Raw genomic sequence first — 22345 nt, 5'->3', positions numbered from 1 at the left:
ATCCAGCGCGAAGCCGAGCGCGACAGACTACAGGGCGAGCGCGACAGACTACAAGCGCAGCTAATGGAGCAGCTGATCACCAAGGCAACACCCTCTCCCTCCGCCAGGGGTTCAAGGGCCTCGTCGAGACAACAGTCAAGGGCAGCATCCCCTAACCGACCAAGCGACCCTGAACTTGACCACCAGAGAGAGCCTATACCCCCCGCAGACCCCCTTCCCCGACCGGTCCAAGCGAGACCCAGCTACAAGGAAGGAGCAGCATACACTGCGGAGAGGCTAAATAAACGACTACAGGATCTAGAGGACCTGACAGAAGAAGAAGAGGGAGAGGAGGAGAACCAAGCTCGACGACAGCACAGTACTCCACCGGACCAGGAGGTCCAGTACAGCCCAGGCTATACCCCGCGGCGCTGCGCTACAGACCCCCGACTCTATTCACGGGTGAGCATGACGCACGACCAGCCCCGAGGAACAGCACCTGGACCAGCGGGCCATGGTACCCTGCCGGTACCAGCCCACAGAGAGGCGCAAGAGGAGACTCGCCTAGGAGGCCTCTCTCCCAACGCTCACCGATGTGCCAGCCATCCACGGCGTCATACATTGGCACACCGACGTTTCCAGACTTCACCCATGAGAATCGAGCACAGTACACGGAGCTCCGGATGTGCTTAGAGACAATGATGGTGGATGTCGTTGACGAACGCCACAAGTATGCAATATTACTGAAGCACCTGAAAGTACCCCGAGCGCACAATATAGCGCTAGCCTATGCCACCTCTACGACCCCATACACCGCGGCTCTAGCAGCGCTGGACCAGAGATATGGACGTATATGGGATTACGTAATACAAGAGATAAGGCATATTGACCGCCTACCCCCAGCAACAGACAATCGCTCACTAGACGACCTGTCGCTAAAAGTGCAGTCCCTGGTAGGGATGCTGGGAGCGCAACGAGAAAAGGGTATGCACAAGCTATACGCCAACTCTAACGTCGAGAGGATTTTAGAGAAGCTGCCGCCCGCCAGACAAGAGCGCTTTAGGCGGCAAAGAGACCACCGTGATCCTAACGGTCCCGAACCATCCCTCCTTGATTTAGCCGACTTCCTGACGAGAGAAGTCAGCAGCCTACGCTTGGATACATTCGTGCGGAGCACACCAAGCTCCAGAGAGGGACCTAGGAGAGTAAACGATGGAAGAAGATCAGTGACTGTCATGCACCAATCAGAATCAGTACCGAGCAGTAAGAACCACAGTACCCCCTCGAGAAAAGAGAAGTGGAAGATGGTGTGCCCGTACTGCGAGAAGGAACACTGGCTGTCACAATGTGACCTGTTCAAGAAGATGAATGCAGAAGAAGTGAGTCAATGGATAAAGTCCAACAGGCGCTGTTACCGATGTGCGCGCAGTCACATGGCAGCCGAGTGCCGCCTAAAGAAGAGGTGCAGTCGGTGTGACGGAGCCCACCTAGATGTCCTACACGACAGTAACAGAAGAAAGCCTGCACCTGCACCATCGAGCAGCACAAAGGCAAGTGTCATGTACATTGACCCTGCCAGCAGCAGCGGCGCCCAGGTGCTCTTAAAGGTAGTCCGTGTAACATTGAGCCACCAAGATAAAGTCATGGACACCTACGCCGTCCTTGATGACGGGTCAGAGAAGACCCTTCTCCTCGCATCCGCTGCGGCCCAGCTGGGACTGCGGGGGAGCGAGAACCAGATGACGATTCGGACAATAAGAAGAGATTTAAAGACGATAAACGGCGAGAATGTCTCCTTCACTATCGCAGCAAGCGGGCAGCCAGAGAGACGGTATAGGATTACAAATGCTTTCACCAGCCAAGAAATAGGACTATCACAGTACACCTACCCCATCGCCAAACTGATGGATAAATATGTGCACCTGCGGCAGCTACCTATCCCGCTCATAGACGGCGCCACCCCGACCCTGCTGATAGGCTCCGACCATGCAGACCTCATAGTCCCAATAGACCGGGTCCATACAGGACCCAGAGGCTGTCCTGCAGCAGTCGAGACCCGCCTAGGATGGACACTACAAGGCCCCCTCGCTAAATCTCTCAACCGAACAGCAGCCACTAGCTGCCTCCACTCCAGAGTGACAGAAGAAGACACCACTCTCCTGCAGCATGTCGAGAGGCTATGGACACTAGAGACAATGCCCTTTAAGAACGAAAAGAAAGACATTCGTTCTAAAGAAGACATTTACGCCATAAACCTCCTCGAGCAAGGGACAAAGAGAGTCACAGTCGGCGGAGTGATGAGATACGCAACTCCACTCCTGAGGCGAGAGGGAATGCCCACCTTTCACGCCACGAAAGAAGCTACGGAGCGGTATCTATTGAACACAGAGCGGCGCCTAGCCAAAGACCCCGCTCAAGAGAGTGTGTACCGCGCTGAGATTGAGAAGCTAATCACAGCGAGACACGTAATGAAGATTGACATTAAAGAGGCCGATCAGACGACCGAATCATGGTACGTGCCGCACCACAAGGTCCACCACAACGGCAAGGATCGCATTGTGTTTAACTGCAGCTACCAGATCGGATCCCAGAATCTGAATAAAGAGCTCTTGCCCGGCCCCACACTCGGCCCCTCTCTACTAGGCGTGCTACTACGCTTCCGCCAGGACAAGGTGGCTATCAGCGGGGATATCAAAGGGATGTTCCTGCAGGTGAGACTAGTGGAGGAGGATAAGCCCCTACTGCGGTTCCTATGGAGAGAGAGGATCGGAGATGAGCACCCAGCCATCTACCAATGGGAAGTCCTCCCCTTCGGAACCACATGCAGCCCGTGCTGTGCTACATTAGCACTGCAGAAACACGTCGCAGAGGACCCAGCAGCAGATGAAGAGGTCCGACACAGTGTGAAGAACAGTTTCTACGTGGACAACTGTTTACAAAGCGTTTCAACCCAAGAAGAAGCCGAGGCTCTCCTACTCAAGCTACGCGCCTCCCTGATCAAAGGCGGCTTTGATCTCAGGCAGTGGGCCAGCAGCGACCCGCAAGTATTGCGCAGCCTCTCCCCCGCGGACAAGGCAGCCAGTAGCGAGACCTGGATGGCGACCATCCCAGGAGAAGCCCAAGAAATGACACTAGGACTAGTCTGGCGCTTCAAAACAGACTCGCTCCACTATAGACTGACTTCTATCAGCATGTGACTTGCAACACCAGAGGCGGTAACATCCTAGATCACTGTTACACGCAATTTAAAGGTGGCTACAAGGCTCATTCTGATAGTGGCTTTGGTAAATCAGATCACGCGTCCATTTTTCTTTCACCAAAGTACAAACAGAGAATTAAAAGTACTCCCGTAGTCTCGCGAGAGGTGCAGAAATGGGATTTGACGTCAGAAGAGACGATCCGGTCAGTGTTTCACTACACAGACTGGAATGTGTTCCGCGACACAGATAACATTAATGTCTACACGGAGACAGTGCTGGACTATGTTTGTACTAGGGTGAAAGAAACAATCCCCACTACCAAAATGAAAGTTTACCCAAATCAAAAACCCTGGGTAGACAAATCCGTCCGTGAAGCTCTGAGAGAGCGCACCAAAGCATACAATGACGGCCTAGTGGCAGGCAACATGAATGACCACAAGGTGGCGCGACACAACGTAAGGAGGACAGTGTCAGAGGCCAAACGGCGCTACAGGGATAAAATTGAACTCCAGTTTGAACAAGCTGACTCTAGAGCTATGTGGCAGGGGCTCAAAACGATGACAGACTACAAAGGCGCCTCCCTCAAACTGAACAGTGACATCTCCTTAGCAAATGACCTCAATACCTTCTATGCGAGGTTTGATGCTGGTAATAACAACACCAGCTCACAAGCCTCGGCAATGGGGGGGGGGGGGGTCGGCTGCTGATGGAGGCGCAGTGTTCAGGGTAACAGAGCATGAGGTGAGGCGGACCTTTAAAAAAGTGAATATCAGGAAGGCAGCAGGTCCGGACGGCATCCCCGGCCGCGTCCTAAAAGTCTGTGCCGACCAACTGGCCCCAGTATTCACTGACATATTTAACCTGTCCTTAGAACAGGCTGTCATCCCCACCTGCCTGAAGAAGTCCACTATTATCCCTGTACCCAAAAAATCCAAGCCTGCTTGCCTCAACGACTACCGCCCTGTAGCTCTCACCTCCATAGCCATGAAGTGCTTTGAGAAGCTAGTAAAGGGCTACATCTGCTCCTCCCTCCCCATCAACATGGACCCCCTGCAATTTGCATACCGCCCCAACAGGTCCACGGAGGACGCCATATCCCATGTGCTGCACACAGCAGCATCACACCTGGACAAGAGGCAGGGGAACTATGTGAGAATGCTATTCATCGACTACAGCTCGGCATTCAATACCATAGTCCCCTCCATACTCATAGCCAAGCTCAGGGACCTGGGCTTGGGCTATGACCTCTGCCAGTGGGTCTTGGACTTCCTGACTGGCAGACCCCAGGTGGTGAGAGCAGGCAACTGCACCTCCTCATCCATCACCCTCAACATAGGGGCCCCCCAGGGCTGTGTTCTGAGTCCCCTCCTCTACTCCCTGTACACACACGACTGTGTGGCTCAGCGGAGTAGCAATACAGTCGTCAAATTTGCTGACGACACAGTGGTGGTGGGCCTGATCTCTGCCAACGACGAGAGGGCCTACCTGGAAGAGGTCAAGGTCCTGGCGGGATGGTGCCAGGAAAACAGCCTCTCCCTGAACGTCAGCAAAACAAAGGAGATGATTGTGGACTTCAGGAGGTCGGGGGTCAAGGACTACAGCCCCCTCAGCATCGACGGGGCACCGGTTGAGAGAGTCAACAGCTTTAAGTACCTCGGAGCCTACATATCCGAGGACTTGACATGGACCACACACATTAACAGTGTGGTGAAGAAGGCACGACAACGCCTCTACTTCCTCAGGCGCCTAAGGAAGTTCCAAGTCAGCCAGAAGATCCTTAAGAACTTCTACTCATGTACAATAGAGAGCATCTTGACCGGCAACATCACCTCCTGGTTTGGGAATAGCACTGCACAAGACCGAAGCAGACTACAAAGAGTGACACGTTCAGCCGAACGCACAATTGGAGGGGTCTCCCCACCCTCCAGAACATTTACTACAAGCGTTGCAAGGGCAAGGCTAAGAGAATCATTAAAGACTCCAGTCACCCGAACAACTGCCTCTTTGAACTGCTGCGGTCAGGCAAGCGATACCGGAGTCTCAAGGCGAGCACAGAAAGACTCAGAAGTAGCTTCTATCCCCAGGCCATCAGGCTGCTAAACGAACAATGAATGAACACTACACAACAACAACCACCAAACGCACATAGCACACACATCCACACGCACACACTCACTTTAAACAAACACACTGTAGCACCCACTCCACACACTTTATAGCACACACCCACTTTAAACAAACACACTGTAGCACCCACTCCCCACACTTTATATTTATGGATGAAGGATTGCACTACAACTCGTACACCTTACTGTAAATTGTACCTAAAATTGTACCTCATCCCATTTCTGCTTTGCACTAGATAGTACTGTACATTAGTACACTGCATAGTATTGTGTATTGTATATTATATGGTAACTCAGAACATTGTACATATGTCTATACCGAACACTGTGACCTCATTTTCTTCTTCTAAATTCATGCTATATTATGTTATTATGTTATTTGATACTATCTTGTCTAGCACAGTCTCTGGAGCGTAACAGTAAGAAGCATTTTGTATGAAAGTATTCTGTACTTCTGTATGACAACTATTAAAGAACTTGAACTTGAACTATAGACACAAACCCCTGACCACGGAGCAGGGAAGGTCGACGGCGATACCGACCACCAGACGGAGTGTGTACAGAACACTCGCCAGACAATATGACCCGTTGGGATGTATTCTACCTTACACCACCAGGGCAAAGATGATTGTACGAGCACTATGGGACAAGGACCAGGGCTGGGACGACCCAATACCCGCACACCTTGCCTCCACATGGAGAGAGTGGGAGACGGAACTCCGCTCACTCCCAGGCGCCAACATACGCCGCAGCTACTTCCCACCCACAGTGAGGCCAGAGACATGCAAGATGGATCTACACGTCTTCAGCGACGCCTCCGAAGTAGCCTATGGATCTGTGGCCTACTTGCGTGCCCAAGAGAAGGGAGGAGAGATACACACCGCTTTCATCCTGGCTCGCTCAAGAATAGCCCCACGAAAGCAACAATCTATCCCGCGTCTAGAGCTCTGCGCAGCCCTAGCAGGAGCGCATCTAGCCACGTTAATCCAACGTGAACTCACCATCCCGGTGCAAAGAACAATCTTGTGGTCAGACTCTACGACAGTACTCACATGGATCAAGTCTGATTCATGCAGATACAAGGTCTTCGTGGGAGTCAGAGTCACAGAGATTCAAGAGTTAACAGAAGCAGCAAGCTGGCGGTATGTGGACACCAAACACAACCCAGCTGACGTCATCACCCGGGGAATGTCCCTAGATGACCTCACCCGTCACAACATCTACAGTGACGGACCAGAGTTCCTCAAGCTCCCGGAAGAAGAGTGGCCTACGCCCACCCCACGGGAGGCGAGTAAAGAGGAGGCTGAAAACAAGAAACCTATGTTCTGTGGATTGAGCACAGTCGCCTCCACAGACCCCAACATAGATGATTGCCTCACCCTACAGAGTGCGCAGCTAAAGACATTCCTGTGGCACCACCCAGAGATTCAGCCCACCACTGACATTTCAGCAGCTGACAGCAACTTCTTCTACTACAACGAGCCCAGAGAGACTCGTTCCCCGATGAGCTAGACTGTCTACAGGGAGGAAAGCCCGTCCCATCAGACAGCAGACTGCTCCACCTGGCACCCGAGAGTGACGCCCATAATCTCATCAGAGTGGGTGGTCGTCTGCGGAGAGCCCCCGACCTACCGGATGACGTTAAGTACCCGATAGTCTTGAACAGCCGACACAAGGTCACAGAGCTGATCATAAAGAAATACGACGAGGATGTGCACCACGCAGGAGCAGAGAGAGTCTTCGCGGAGATCAGACGTCGCTATTGGATACTTCAAGGGAGAGAAGCAGTGCGACGCTTCCAGCGAACCTGTCTAGACTGCCGAAAGTGGCGCGCACAGCCCAGCATACCCCGGATGGCTGACCTACCTCCCTGTCGCCTCCGACTCGGCGACAAGCCCTTTCACTCCACAGGCATGGACTGTTTTGGCCCGTTGTATATAAAGAAAGGAAGAGGAACCGAGAAGCGGTGGGGTATTGTATTCAAATGCATGACCACCAGAGCGATACATATCGAACTCCTTCCAACCATGAGCACAGACTCATTCCTTATGGCCTTCCGAAGATTCACATCGCGGAAAGGAAAACCGTCTACATTGTTGTCTGATCACGGGACAAACTTCAAAGGCGGAGAAAGAGAGCTGAGAGAGAGCTTCCAAGCTATGGGCCCAGAACTTAAGACCCACCTCGCTCCATCCCAGATTGACTTCCAGTTTAATCCCCCGAACGCACCCCACTTCGGTGGAACCTGGGAACGAGAAGTACGTTCTATAAAGACAGCCCTGTACGCCGTGCTTGGGGCCCAGACTGTGGCGGAAGAAGTCCTAATGACAGTCCTCACGGAGATCGAGGGAGTATTGAACTCCAAGCCCCTCGGTTACGTCTCAAGTGATGTAGCAGATGTCGACCCAGTCACCCCCAACACACTCTTGATGGGGCGGCTGGACCCCGCGCTACCCCAGACAATGTACAGGCCTGAAGAAGCGAACGGCCGAAGAATGTGGAGGTACAGTCAAGTACTGGCTGATACGTTTTGGAACAGCTTCCTACTCCACTATCTACCGTCTCTACAGACCCGCCAGAAGTGGGTAAAAGAGAGAGACAATTTGACAGAAGGAACAGTCGTCATGATTATCGACCAGTCACTACCCAGAGCTATGTGGCCGGCTGGCCGCGTAAGCAAAGTGATCACCGGTGCCGATGGCAAGGTCCGAGCAGCTGAAGTGCTCGTCCAAGGGCGGACTTACACACGACCCGTGGCGAGGCTAATAGAACTGCCAAGACTCCCAGACACTATCGATGACGACCATGACCCCACGACTTTGTGAGTTGACTGACCCTTACAGCGGACCTTGAGTGGTAGACAGTGCGGTTAATCTGTCTCTGCTTAGCTAATTAGGTGGGACTAATTAGGGGGCGGCTGTTGTGAAGGATCAGATTAAACCGAATATATATATTTATTTATGGATATATATTTAATAGTATTTGTATATCGTTGATATCCCTTGTATATTCTTTGTACATATACACTGAATATCCCTTTAGTCTACTACAGCCCATAATAGTTCATTCTCTCATTGGACAAGAACCTGGCGCCAGCAGACAAGCCCATTGAGTCAAGTTCAATAGTGCCGACGAACATGTCCCAACTAGCCCCGGTTCCGCGTAGGAATACGGCTACCGAAATACGAATGGTACTATTTGTTCACCGTGCACATAAATATGGCGCAAGTAAAGTAGAACTTTCTTTTAGTCCATTAGTCCTTTACCCTCCAACCTAGTAACAGACGTGAAGCCTCACCCACGACCCACGTGTGGTGCAGTATGGCCTATTTGGCCCCAGAATAGGCATTGAGACCTCGTGTAAATTCATAGCTGAATTGTCATAGTTTGGCACTGTACCGTCGAGTGGGACGTATTTCTATTAAGTTAATAATAGTCTATTATGTATGGTGCATTGTTCGGTTAGAGTTCTAAAGTGAGCAGCACCCCCATCGTTTCCTCGCGTTATCTAGAGTCTTAACCAGGCTGGGCAGACCACGCGTGGTGCTTTCATCCGAGGAGTTCTGGGCGAGGACGAGTGGACCTGCACATTGGATTACCTACCCGGACGACTGCTGAGCCTATACGGCATGGAATATCTATTTGCTTTGGGTGCTTTGATTTGTGGAGCGGATAACAGCCAACGCCGGTGAGTGTTGGAATTACCCCCGAGAGGAGCCCAGGTGAGACGGCGCTCAACCCAGACCGAGGCCGCCTCGCTTCTCCTTCGTTGTGGACCTACAGCCTACAGCTACCGTCTACAAGAGGGCCCAAGCGTATTCATCTGTGGATCAAGATCCTGCGGGCACTGTGTTCTGTACCTGAATTCTCCCCAGGAATCGTTGGCCAGATGGGATGCAGCTGACGGCTCTCCAAACCCCCCCCCCCCCCCCTACTGACTTACAACCAGCAGGACCCCTTTAGTATCCTGCTATAATCCTTAAGTACCATCGCTATAGTTCCCTAAAGAACCAGGTTGTATACTTGCTTCCTGCGTAACCAGAGATTGGACATTCAGTGTTGATTTGCCTACAAATACTAATTTGCCTTACAAGTGCATTCAAATCATAAATGTAATTAAGTGAATGTTGTATATACCTTTTGCTATATTAAACCTTCGACTGTTATATTTGTGTGGACCTGATTTCATATGTGGGAAAGTGTTCATCATACTTAGATATCGTGTACTGTATGGCCAGAAGTTAAAGTACATCAAGCGGTAGTGGTTTAATGATACCATACTTATCAATACAGTCAGGGAATTGTACCCCTCAGTTACACTATGCAATGTACTAATATACAATACTATATAGTGCAGAGCAGAAATGGGATGAGGTACAATTTAGGTACAATTTACAGTAAGGTGTGCGAGTTGTAGTGCAAATCCTTTACCAATAAATATAAAGTGTTAAAATAAAGAGATGCTTGCATACCAGCATGGACCTCAGTGACACAGATCCTGCATCTGAATTGGGCACAGAAACAAACCAACCAGAGCTGCTTACATCTGTTTATGACGGCACCACATGTTCTTACCATCTTCTGCCAGAGCTGTTGACCTGGAGCACGGACCCCAGCCTCCTAGATGAACACACACTGACTGCACTGTTGACCTGGAGCACGGACCCCAGCCTCCTAGATGAACACACACTGACTCCACTGTTGACCTGGAGCACGGACCCCAGCCTCCTAGATGAACACACACTGACTCCACTCTACTGTTGACCTGGAACATGAACCCCAGCCTACATGAACACACAATGGCCACACTGCAACAGGCCAGACTATGGCAAGATTATTCACTATGCCAAGTGCAAAAGTCATTTCCACTACAAGTGTGATCAGATCAAAAGAAGGTCAGATCTAAGTGGCTTTGCAAACAGTGCAATACCTAAAAGGCAGAATAGCTCCACATGGACATAATGTAAACAGTTAAAAGCAAGTTTGTGTACATTGTTCCTTTACAAAGAGAATGTCCAATATACTTAATATGAACTTAGTATAGTTCCACCCTAAATGTTATGTTCATTTGACAAAATGGTAAGTAAAAACTGCAACATTTGATTTATGTACATGATTTTGTCCAAAAGCATCTTTTAGTGTAGAAAGATGAATGCTGCACACCATTTTGGTAATTCTACTACTTGTTTCCACCGATGACCACCAGTGATTTGCAGTTGAAACCGCTGTCCTGTCATAATTATCACACGTACAGTATAATAAGAGTAATATAAAACCACTGTATCTCCTACAGAAGAGAGCTATTAGGATTATTTGTAAAGCAGACTATCGAGAACACACCAACATATTATTTATTAATTCTGGATTATTGAAATTGCAAGAGCTAGTTAACTTACAGACATTAGTAGTTATGCACAAGGCCAAAAGTAAAGCATTACCAGCCAATCGACAAAACAGGTTTGTCCTCATATCACAGAATGGAGAGCATAGAAGGGAAGGTCATCGGAGGTAAACGGTACCCTATCCCCCCCCCCCTCCCAGTGAGCTGTGGTGTTCCACAAGGAAGCATACTAGGACCGCTACTGTTCCTAATTTATGCAAATGACATGTCGTCAGCTTGTGACTGCAACTTGTTCCTGTTTGCGGACAACTCAGACCTGCTGGTCTCTGACAAGAACAAGTTACAGGTTGAAAAAACCCTCAGCTCGGAACTAGGCAAAATCTGCATATGGCTCGCTGATAACAAACTTCATAACAAAATCATTACACATGGGCAAAACAGAGTCCATTCTCTTCGGTTAAAATAACAAACTCAGCAAGACCGACGGCTTCTCAGTTACAGTGGGTGACAATATTGTCACAAGGAAAGATGAAATTACCTACCTGGGTTTCATCCTAGAGGCTAATCTTTCCTGTGACGAAATGGCATCCAATGTAATAAAAAAAGTCAACCAACGAACTCGATTCTTGTACCGGATCTCCTCTCTGGTAAACAAGAATACCCTGAAGACTCTGACAGGAACACTCATTCAAGGGTACTACGACTATGCTTGCACCTCATGGTACCAAAGCACCTCAAAGGCGCTAAAAACAAAATTACAAACATCTCAAAACAAACTGGTCAGACTACTGCTTGACCTTACTCCTAGAACCCACCTCACCCCTGCCCACTTTGACAACCTAGGATGGCTTAGAGTAGACAACAGAGTACAGCAACTTGCAATGGGCCTGGTCTACAAGATACACGACTACACGACCAAGGTACCCATGTACATGTCAAAATACTTCCCAAAGGTCAGTGAATACCATGATCACAACACCACAAATCATGTTAAACCCAGATTCGGCTCAAACAAGGGACTAAACACGTTTCGCAATTATGCCACATACGCCCTACCCAAATCTGTAAAGGAATGTGAATCACTACCCACTTTCAAAACCACTCTCAAAGAACACCTACGGGATACTGCAATTCGAAACTGGCCCCTGTAAATGTCCTAACCCAACCCCCTCCAATGTACAGTAAATGACCTAGTATGGTTTTGTCAATTATTCCAATGTACAGTTTTGCTTGTACAGTTGTACAGTGTCCCCCCCCCCCCCAAAACCCCACCCAACCTACCCCACCCAACCTCCTCCAATGTACAGTTTTTATGTCAATTGTATATACTCTCTTTTCTGGACTCTTTTTGTATCACAAACAGTACTGTATTTGCAAATCTGGTATGTCATAAATGTATAGATGTAGCAGTACTGTCTATCTGTATGTCATGTATGTCATATATGTCCTGATTAATTAAAAAAGGGGGACCCTGATGTAAACAAGACGAAAGTCTTTCTCTGGTCTGCATCCCCTTAACAATTGTGTGTATTGAGATGTACTGTATTGTACCCATTCTGCAATCTGTTAATACAGTTTTCAATCAATCAATCAATCAATCAATCAGTGTGCACGGACAACCCTAAAACAGATGTGTATATCAGTGGTGGGAGTCAAACTCTGGAATTATCTTCATAATGAGTTGAAGTACTGTAAAAATACTTTCCAACTAAAAAATATTTTTAAAGACAGAACAATGATAACATATGAACAGTACTGTCTACAGTACATACGAACAGTACCTACTCGTGACGCAGGTTTTTTTGTTTGTTTATTGGTATCTAGCATTATTATTGTTATTATTATTACCGTTATTATTGTTATTATTATCATTATGTTAATGATTATTATTATATTATTATTATTATTATTATTATTATTATTATATGGTATGAAGCTGTAAGGTGCACTTGAGCTGACCATTATGTTAAAATAATATGAAGTTTAGAAGGGGGCAGGAAATATACGTTTTCTTCATCCTGCTCCTTTTCGGCCATGGGTGTATCATGTTTTTTTAAAGATGTTGGTGATATTGTGCAAAGATTAACTGTACCCCCATGTACGAAGCAAAATAAAATGAATGAATAAATGAATAGTTGGTTAAGGACGGGGGTTCTGTCCTTGAAGCATTTGCAATTGAAAAGTCACTACAGTAGTGTAGGTGCTCTGAGGCAGAGACATCAAGGTGTGCATTTCAATCTGGAGACTACTGTACGAAGTCATTCAATTAATTATTAAAGACAACAAAATAGTTATATAGCCTACTTAAACTACAGCCTTTTATCCAAACTACCATTGGACTTGTATCACAATATTCAAAGACTGAGCAGTAGGGTAGGTTCAACTATTAGAGCAATGTGGGGATGAGACCAGCCACAATATAATTCTTAGTATATTCATGAAATGGACAATGTTTGAACTGTAAAATGTCAAAGCAGCACTCATTTCATGATTGAGTCGTGATGCGAGGGGAATGGGGGGGGGGGGCGGGGGCATTCATTATTTCTCAATGAGGGCAAAGGTGTAGGGATACTGCTAAGCCATTTCCAGCAGTTTATTGAACATTTTTGGTAAGTTGAAATTCAATATACTGAACAACAAGTGTGAAGGGGATCTTTAAAATTGTGAGTTTCTTCCATCGACCAATCACTCTTTCCACTTGTATTCTCACATTTGACTGTCTTCTGTGCCTTTTGCCGTTTCTTGCCTTTTGTGAAGTGTGGGATATGAAGGGTGTGCTGCAAGGTCCTCCATAATAAAAAATGCCCAGTGAGCCAAAGTCTCATACTTTGGCTCCAGCAGTTCAAAGAATCCTGATTTTGACAGTACAGAGTGTGCCCTCACCTGGTTGGCTGGGGTCCGTGCTCAAGGCCAACGGTACAGTGTGTGTTCATCTAGGAGGCTGGGGTCCATGCACGCACCGGGTCAACAGCTCTGGCAAAATATGGTAAGAACATGTTGTGGGAGGCCCCTTAACTGTCATAAACTGAGAAATTGCTCCTACTGGTGTTACCCCAACTAAGTATTTAACCCCAATCCTGCAAATTTAGCATAAAAAGCCTGTCGATTGCATACCCAAAATGATTTGCGATTTATTAGATGCATGTTTTTGGGTTCCAGCTGAGAGGTAGGAGCTGGAAAACACAATTCAGGTTCCATAGCCTGACGTCATATAGTCATACATTTCCAAAGTTTATGAACATTTGTTTTGTAGAAAGGTTTTTGTAATGTAACACAATAATTCAGGGTGATTATCCAAAATGGCTGTCCACTTCAATTCATTCAGACGCGTGAGTCAAAACAAAGGACTTCTTCGTCACCTTCCCCCACTCTCACCCGCCCGTCTGGGATCCTATTCGGAGAAGACGCTCCTTGGCTACAATGGTGGTCAATCATTTTCGCCATCAGCGGTGACTGGTCAGTTCGGAACAGTTTACAGTCGGACGTGGTCACTTGACAGAACGGCCTGTCAAATGACGCTCGCCGGATATTTCGTCTTGTAACTCGAGACCCGAAGCATGCAATAGGTTGGGTGTGGGGGTGATCGAAAGGGAGGCAAATTAAACTTTCGAACAGTGTATTGGTTGATCACCGAAAAATGCAGCCCGGAGCCGGCAGACATATACGGTACGCCGAACATTAAGAGGTTCCAGCTGAGAGGTAGAAGCTGGAAAACATAACGGTTCCATAGCCAGAAGTCTTAGTACAGGTCCAAAGTTTATAGCAATCCCACAGTAAATTTGTGTTTCACAAAGGTTTTTTTAATGTGTGTACCGGTGTTAATTTGGCATGATTATCCAAAATGGCCGTCCGCTGCCTTTCATTTCGAGGCTTTAGTCAAAAGAAAGGACTAAAGGACTACCCCGGCTTCTTCTACCCCTTTTTCATGCCCCTGCATGGGATATCCCTGGCTCCAGAATTGAATTGGCTACAAATGTGGTCAATCATTTTCACCATCAGAGGTGACTGGTCTTTTTGGTCTGGACTAGCGTTCAGGTTTGTTCGACATGTGAGATATAATCACAAAAATAACATCAGAATTCTGAGAATATTTTCAGCAGCTTTCACAGAGGCTGGTGTGAACTGGGTAGTGTAGCTCTATGAAATGTTGATGTCCATTGAAAGCCCTGGGTCTCCTCTGTCTTAGGTATACAACGCTTACAACTCATATTTTGCTAATAACACTTAAAATCATTGGTAAACAAACGTAGTGCTGAAAATATACACTTTAACTGCTGTTTTGATAGGGTTAGAGTCTTTACTCTAGGCTACATTTGAAAAAACCTGCAACATTAATTAATACGGACTGTATTGATCTATTTATGATGTGATATTAATTCCGGACCCATACCGTGCCCATCAGGTTTAAGAGGTTAAGTTTCCTTGTAAATAACCTTGTAAGAAGTTTGTAAGGAAACCTACAGTACGATAGTCCTCCTCCGGATACCGGAACGCGTGGAGAGGTGCTTGTAAATTGCCAAAATGATCGCAACTAAATGAAGAACGTCACTCATTCTTAAACTGAAAGCACATTCTCGTGCATCTGAATTTGCATGCAGAAACATCCCGCCAGCTCCTTATAGGGTATGAATAACTGTGTGCAAACTGATCCTGCCAGCTCCAGGGATTGGCTAAGCATTGCACCTCTGTTGACCCTCATATTTAACAGGTAGCGCAGAAGCAATTTGCGACTGATCAAAATTAGATTAGATTAAAATGTATTATCATTATACAGCACAAGTACAATACAACGTACGTACATAATGTTATTGCTAATAAACAATAGATGTATACAAAAAAATTATAATATACACTTTGACTACTGTTTTTGATAGGGGTATGGTCTTTACTCTTGGCTACACATTTATTTATTTTTAAACATTAACCTCTTAACATCCAAGGGCCCACATGTGGACGATTCTTTTCCGACCTCTAGTGGCTCGGGTGTGCATTACTTTTAATACAAAATATAGATATAAAGCCCTATTTGTTGCCTGTCGATTGCCCTTTGAAGTGAGTTTAGTTTTATTTATTTATGTATGTATTCACTGTCATTTGCTGTTTGTGACATCACACAATGCCTCGGCATGACTATAAATGTAAAACGTAATTTTTTATTATACAAATATTGTCGTATTTATTATTATTATAATTATTTTATTCTGATGATGTCTATAGGGGGACCCTGCTTTTCTTTATCATAAATCTATCAATAGAGACCGTATTAGATCCCTAATTATCATATCATTGGAAAGCCACACTCATTGGCTACAACCCTGTGCAAAGATTTTCGAGATCGCCAAATGATTGACAGAGCTAGAGCCCCGGGAGTCGGGGGTGGTAATGTCTACTTTTGCGTACTTTGGGGCACGCCTCACATATCGGCATGTAACTCGAGAACCGCTGAACGGATTTTGTCACCTCAAAGGGCAATCGACAGGCAACAAATATGGCTTTAATTATATCTATATTTTGTATTAAAAGTAATGCACACCCGAGCCACTAGAGGTCGGCAAAGTGGCATCGCGAATCGTCCTCATGAGGGCCCAAGATGAGTTTAATGTTTTTTTAATTTTAAATTTTTGTAGTCAAGAGTAAAGACCATAACCCTATCAAAACAGTAGTCAAAGTGTATATTTTCATTTTTACCGATGTTTTATACGATGTATCGGAAATACGAATTTAACGAAAAAATGCTAATTATATCTCTTTTATCGTAAAACCGCAGAGAAATAACTAAATCCAGATTCAACCCTGCCATTGGAAAGAGGAGCCTTTTCCCTGGCCATAATAAGGTCAAGGTCAAGTTCAAGGTCAAATATGAATTCATAATTAAAATCGATTATCATTGATTACTGTATCTAGAAATCCTTCTGTTTAATCATCTTCCCTTTATTAATTAGCTTAGATTTTTACACTTGATCTCAATAGGTGGTGAATGAGCTCAGTGAGCGAAATCTCTTACCCCGCAGATTTAACATGGTGTTATTCACCAGCACAGATGCAAAAATAAATAATTATTTATATTCTCCTTTCTTTCATTAAAATTTACTCAAGCCTAGTAACAGACACAATATTTCTGACACTGAAAATACATACCCTCAGGTCCCTAAACAAGGCGGCCATTAATAATTAATAAAATAATAAAAATTTATAAAATTTTCAATCTATTAATCAATCAAAGCGGGGAACATAGAACCCGGGGAACATAGGACCCGGGGAACATAGGGATGATCCCGCTCTGATCAGCATGTAATTTACGTGAAAAAGATCTTACCATGAGCCGGTTGGATCCCCCCGAGCATTTCCCCGTTATCGATCGCCATCTGGTAGATCCATATGTCCATTGGCTGATGATAAATCCCCTTATTGCATAGTGAAATCCGCGATCCAAAACGTATTCCGTGCAACAGACAATAGCTATCGCTTCAGGTGAGTAGAAAACTACAATAGAGATAAAAAAAAAAAAGACAACATCGGCCACAGGGAACACTGCATTATCGCAATAGCGCCCCTAAGAGGATCTGGCCGGTAATGCACTTTCTCGAATTCAAAGAGTAGGGTACATCTGCAGTGCAGCTCGGCAACCTTGAATAGGTTATTAAAATGGAATAAAAGCCAAAACAACTTGCCACGGATATATCCGTCCTTCGGTCCATTAACACATTCCCTGCCACGCTTATATCCATCAATGTTTGATCACTGCCACCAGTCTAAGCCTATGGAGATGTTTACCTTCTTTGCAGGGCTATAACTTTTTAAATTGTATTGCTAAATTGACATTACTATGGCCCATTCAACATCGATTATCTATCGTTCAGGATGTAGGAACGTTTAACTTTTTCATTCATAGATTCATACGAAAATACTGTCTAGAATATAAATATGTTTTTATCGTTTTCTGCAGTAATTCCTAGAATGTGAGATATAGGCATAAAGGCATATATAGATTATCAAATGCCGTTTGTTTGCGATACATGCTATATAAAAAATGTCAACTGTACATGATCCTAAACGTTATGAACGGGGGGGGGGGGTCGTTTATAATTCCGTGATCGTCAGTAAATGCTTTATGTAGTATGGGTGATATATTGATCAGAGCAGTTTGCATGGATAATAATAAACAAACGCGTTGAAAATGACGTCAGCGTCCTCTTACCGTTAGCCGATGAGACTGGAGTGCAATTATTTAACATCTGAGACCCTCCCAGTGCAATGTGGTGTCCCACAAGGCTCTGTCCTGGGCCCTTTGCTATTTTCGATTTACATGCTACCCCTCGGCGATATCATATGCAAATTTGGCATAAACTTTCATTTTTACGCTGATGACACCCAATTATATATACTTATTAAGCCAAATGATTCCTCCCAACTACAAAACCTTGAGGCCTGCTTGCTTGCCATCAAAAAATGGATGTCGCAAAACGTTCTACTCCTTAATGCAGATAAAACTGAGATGTTAATTGTTGGCCCCCCAAACCACAGAGGCCTGTTTCAGGACATCTCCCTCAACTTTGATACCTGTCATGTATCCCAGAGCTCCACCATAAAAAACCTCTGAGTCATTTTTGATTCCTCCCTCTCATTTAATGCACATATAAAAAATGTCACCAAAATTGTATTCTTCCATCTTCGTAATATCGCAAAAATACGCCCCATTTTAACTCTGGCTGATGCTGAAACCCTGATTCATGCTTTTGTCTCATCACGTCTGGACTACTGTAATGCACTTTTTTCAGGCCTACCTAATTCAAGCATCAAAAATCTTCAACTCGTGCAAAATGCGGCTGCACGGATACTAACTAGAACTAGAAAATTTGATCACATCACACCAGTTTTGTCCGCCCTACATTGGCTTCCTATCCAAGCCCGTTCTGACTTTAAAGTGCTACTCCTCACCTACAACATTTTAAATGGGCTTGCACCGCTCTATCTATCCGATCTCATCTCCCGATACTCGCCCGCTCGTGCACTGCGCTCACAAAATGCGGGGCTTCTATCGACCCCTAGGGTTAAAAAGAAATCCGCCGGCCACAGAGCCTTTGTCTACCGCGCTCCCTACCTGTGGAACAAATTACCTGCCGTCATCAGGGGCGCCTGCTCTGTCGAAGCTTTTAAATCCCTGCTTAAGACTCATCTTTTCTCTCTCTCCTTCAACCTACCTTGATCTCACCTGGTCGGGGACTGACCTTTAGATTAATCTGTGTAGTTTAGTTATGGTACAGGGTACTACATGGTACCACTGGGTAGTTTACTATAGGGTAGTTTAGTTAGGGTTAGGGATGTCCCGATCGCCTTTTTTTGCTTCCGATCCGATCCCGATCATGTGATTTTAAATATCTATCGATCGGATCGTTTCCGATCCGATCTTTCACATTAGTAATCAATTTTGACGCATTTTTGTCAGAAACTGGCAGAGCGAGACAAGCCCATCTGTTGCCTATAGTCCGGGGCGCGAGCGCAGAGGCTTTTGTTATTACATTCACCCTGAGAAATGTGCTTCTGCTTCATATGATAATATATTAAAAGTTTCAATATATGTTTGCACATTAGTATACATTCAGGTCCATTCTGGTCTGAAACGCCGACGATAATCCTCAGTCACGTTATCCTCCAGGTGAAAAGTTAGTCTGAAAACTTCGCCTCCAGCCTGTCCTCCTTGCAAACATTGCAACTGGCTTGACTTTCTATTTTAAAATGCTTAGTTCCAAACCTCTGACATTAAGTCTAGCTGCTCAAGTCAGTGGATATTAACCGTGTTTCGGGAGCGACGTGTTGTACTGTTGTTGTGATGTGGAGCGTGTAGCGTGTAGCCGGTCTAAATTAAAGGGAATGTGTTTGTTGCAACGGTGAAAATTAAAGGGGAATGTGTTTGTTGTGGACAATTATTCTGCTCTGTGTGACAATAAATACATTAATGATGATATATTATATGTAATTTAAAACATGGTCATCATGTTTGTTGAATAAAATTTTTCTTTTTTTGACTGCCGATTTTTATTATTATTTTTTCCCAATCCCCGATCCTCTGAAAAGCACGTGATCGACGCCGATCCCGATCACGTGATCGGATCGGGACATCCCTAGTTAGGGTACAGGGTACTACATGGTACCACAGAGTACTACATGGTACTGCATGGCACTACAGGGTACTACATGGCTCTACATGGCTCTACATGGTACTACATGGCACTACATGGCACTACAGGGTACTACACGGTACCACAGGGCACTACAGGGTACTACATGGCACTACAGGGTACTACAGGGTACTACGGGGTACTACATGGCACTACGGGGTACTATAGGGTACTACATGGCACTACAGGGTACTACATGGCACTACAGGGTACTACATGTCTGCTCCTTTGCAGCACCACAAACATGGGAACTCTCTAACTCTTCCCCCCCCCCCCCTCTTCCCCCCCCCCCCCCCCCTCCCTCCCCTCCCCCCTCCCTGCCCCTTCTCTCTGAGTGCCCGTCTCCTGACGCTGACTAAGGTGATGGATGCCTCGGGGTCTTGGCCAAGATTGTAGTGACTGCTCTACATGCACCTTGGCCTTGGATCAGTTATTCACCGCAGTCTGTCCGTGGTCCTGTCAACTGATTAACAGTATTAACAGACTGTTAACAGATTAACAGTCAACGCGGTTTCATTGATGGGTAAAGTACTTCTATTCTATTCACATAATACGCTTACTTCATATATCTACTCCATTCACATATATGCCTACCACTTGTATCTATTGCTATGTCCGCCTACTACAATCTCATGAGCTGTCTAACGCCTGTCCCGTCTCCCTGTCTCCCTATGACTTGCTGTCCTGGAGTGTTGACCGGAGTGTTGGACGTCCCGTGACGAAGGCCGGGAGATTGCGACCCACTCTGCGTGCCCCCCCTGTCTCCGGAGGTCTCGTAGTGGTGACCGGAGTGCCGGATGTCCGGCGATGATGTCGGGGAGTTCGCGACCCTCTCTGCGCCACCCCCTATCTCCCTGTCTCCGGCTGTCCCTGAGCAACGACCGGAGTGTTGAATGTCCCGTGACTAAGACGGGGAGGACGTGACCCTCTTTGCGCTGCCCCTGTGCCTCAAATAGATCCGCTATCAACTCTATCTTTAATCCTTCAAAATGTTCAGTTGCTATCGCTATTAGCTCTATCTTTAATCTTTCAAAATGTACAGTTGCTATTGCATGCACTCATCTGTGTTTCACCACACACATGAGTGCATGCTTACCAACTGTCCGTCTGCAACACTACTATCACCAACATCTAAGAAGGGAGATCCCCCCTTGAATGGCCCTTCTAAGGTTTCTCTCCTCCACACTGCCTGTGGAGCTTTTTTCCCTAATGTTAGGTTTTAGTGAGTTTTTCCTTACCTTCGCGTGGGGTATGTCTGGGAGTGCTTGCATTCTTTCATTTATTTGCATTCATCTAAAAATGTTTGGACCTTATGGTGTTCTTGTTCTGTTCTTGACTTATTGTTATGTTTTCTTCTTGACTTGTTTAAAGAAGACCTGTACGGCCCATGGGGACATTAACGTGTGTTGTCGGGCCCTATAAATAAATTTGATTTGATTTGATTTGATTTGAGTAAAAAGATCCCACTTATTTGACGGCGATCTCCTAAATCCATTTTTCCGGTTTGTATAATCATAATAAACGCCCAAATCGTATCGATTATTGCGTTATGGCAGCGATCGCTACACACAGACGTGTGTCTACAGTCCCGCAACAATATGCGAGTGCCGGACGCATTTGCCAGATGCACCGGAGATCTCCAGAGATCCACTTCCGGTTGCAACTCGCCGATCATCCACCAGGCGGCAGTATTGAAACGTTGCAGAGTTGTGCAGGCTCCCACTGCATCAGACCAGGCTCTGTGAGGGAATTATGAATAACATGGCAAAAAAATTAAATATGATTTCAATAACGTCGTACGCCGTGGAATGGCAGAATTCGCATGAACTTGAAACACGTCGTAAGCCGTTTCCGGCGGTGGATGTGTTAAGCATGGATTCGAAAGCCGGATATATCCGTGCTTGGGCGCCATTGTGTTAAGGGGATGCAGACCAGAGAAAGACTTTCGTCTTGTTTACATCAGGGTCCCCCATTTTCAATTCATAATGACATTTATGACATACACAACATACAGATATACAGATATATATCATGACATTTATGACATACATGACATACAGATATACAGTACTGTTTAACAGAGATCCTAACAGAAAATATATACATTTGAGGGGGAGAAAACTGTACATTAGGAAAGGGTTGGGTGGGTGGGTGAGGGATTGGGGTTTGGGGTTTGGACATTTACGGGGGCCAGTTTCGAATTGCAGCCTTCCGTAGGTGCTCTTAGAGGCCGGTTTTGAAGGTGGGTAGGGATTCACATTATTTTACGGCTGTGGATAGGGCATTCCACATTGTTGTGGCATAATTGCGAAATGTGTTTAGTCCCTTGTTTGAGCCGAATCTGGGTTGAACATGATTTGTGGAAATCCCTCTGGTGTTGTGGTCGTGGAATTCACTGACCTTTGGGAAGTATTTCGACATGTACATGGGTATCTTACATCTTAGTGGTGTAGTGTATCTTGTAGACCAGGCCCATTGCAAGCTGCTGTACTCTGTCGTCTACTCTAAGCCATCCTAGAA

Source organism: Notolepis coatsorum, assembly GCF_963971535.1.
Source record: "Notolepis coatsorum genome assembly, chromosome: 16".
Taxonomy (NCBI): Eukaryota; Metazoa; Chordata; class Actinopteri; order Aulopiformes; family Paralepididae; genus Notolepis; species Notolepis coatsorum.
Note: the sequence above shows the minus strand (reverse complement) of the source record.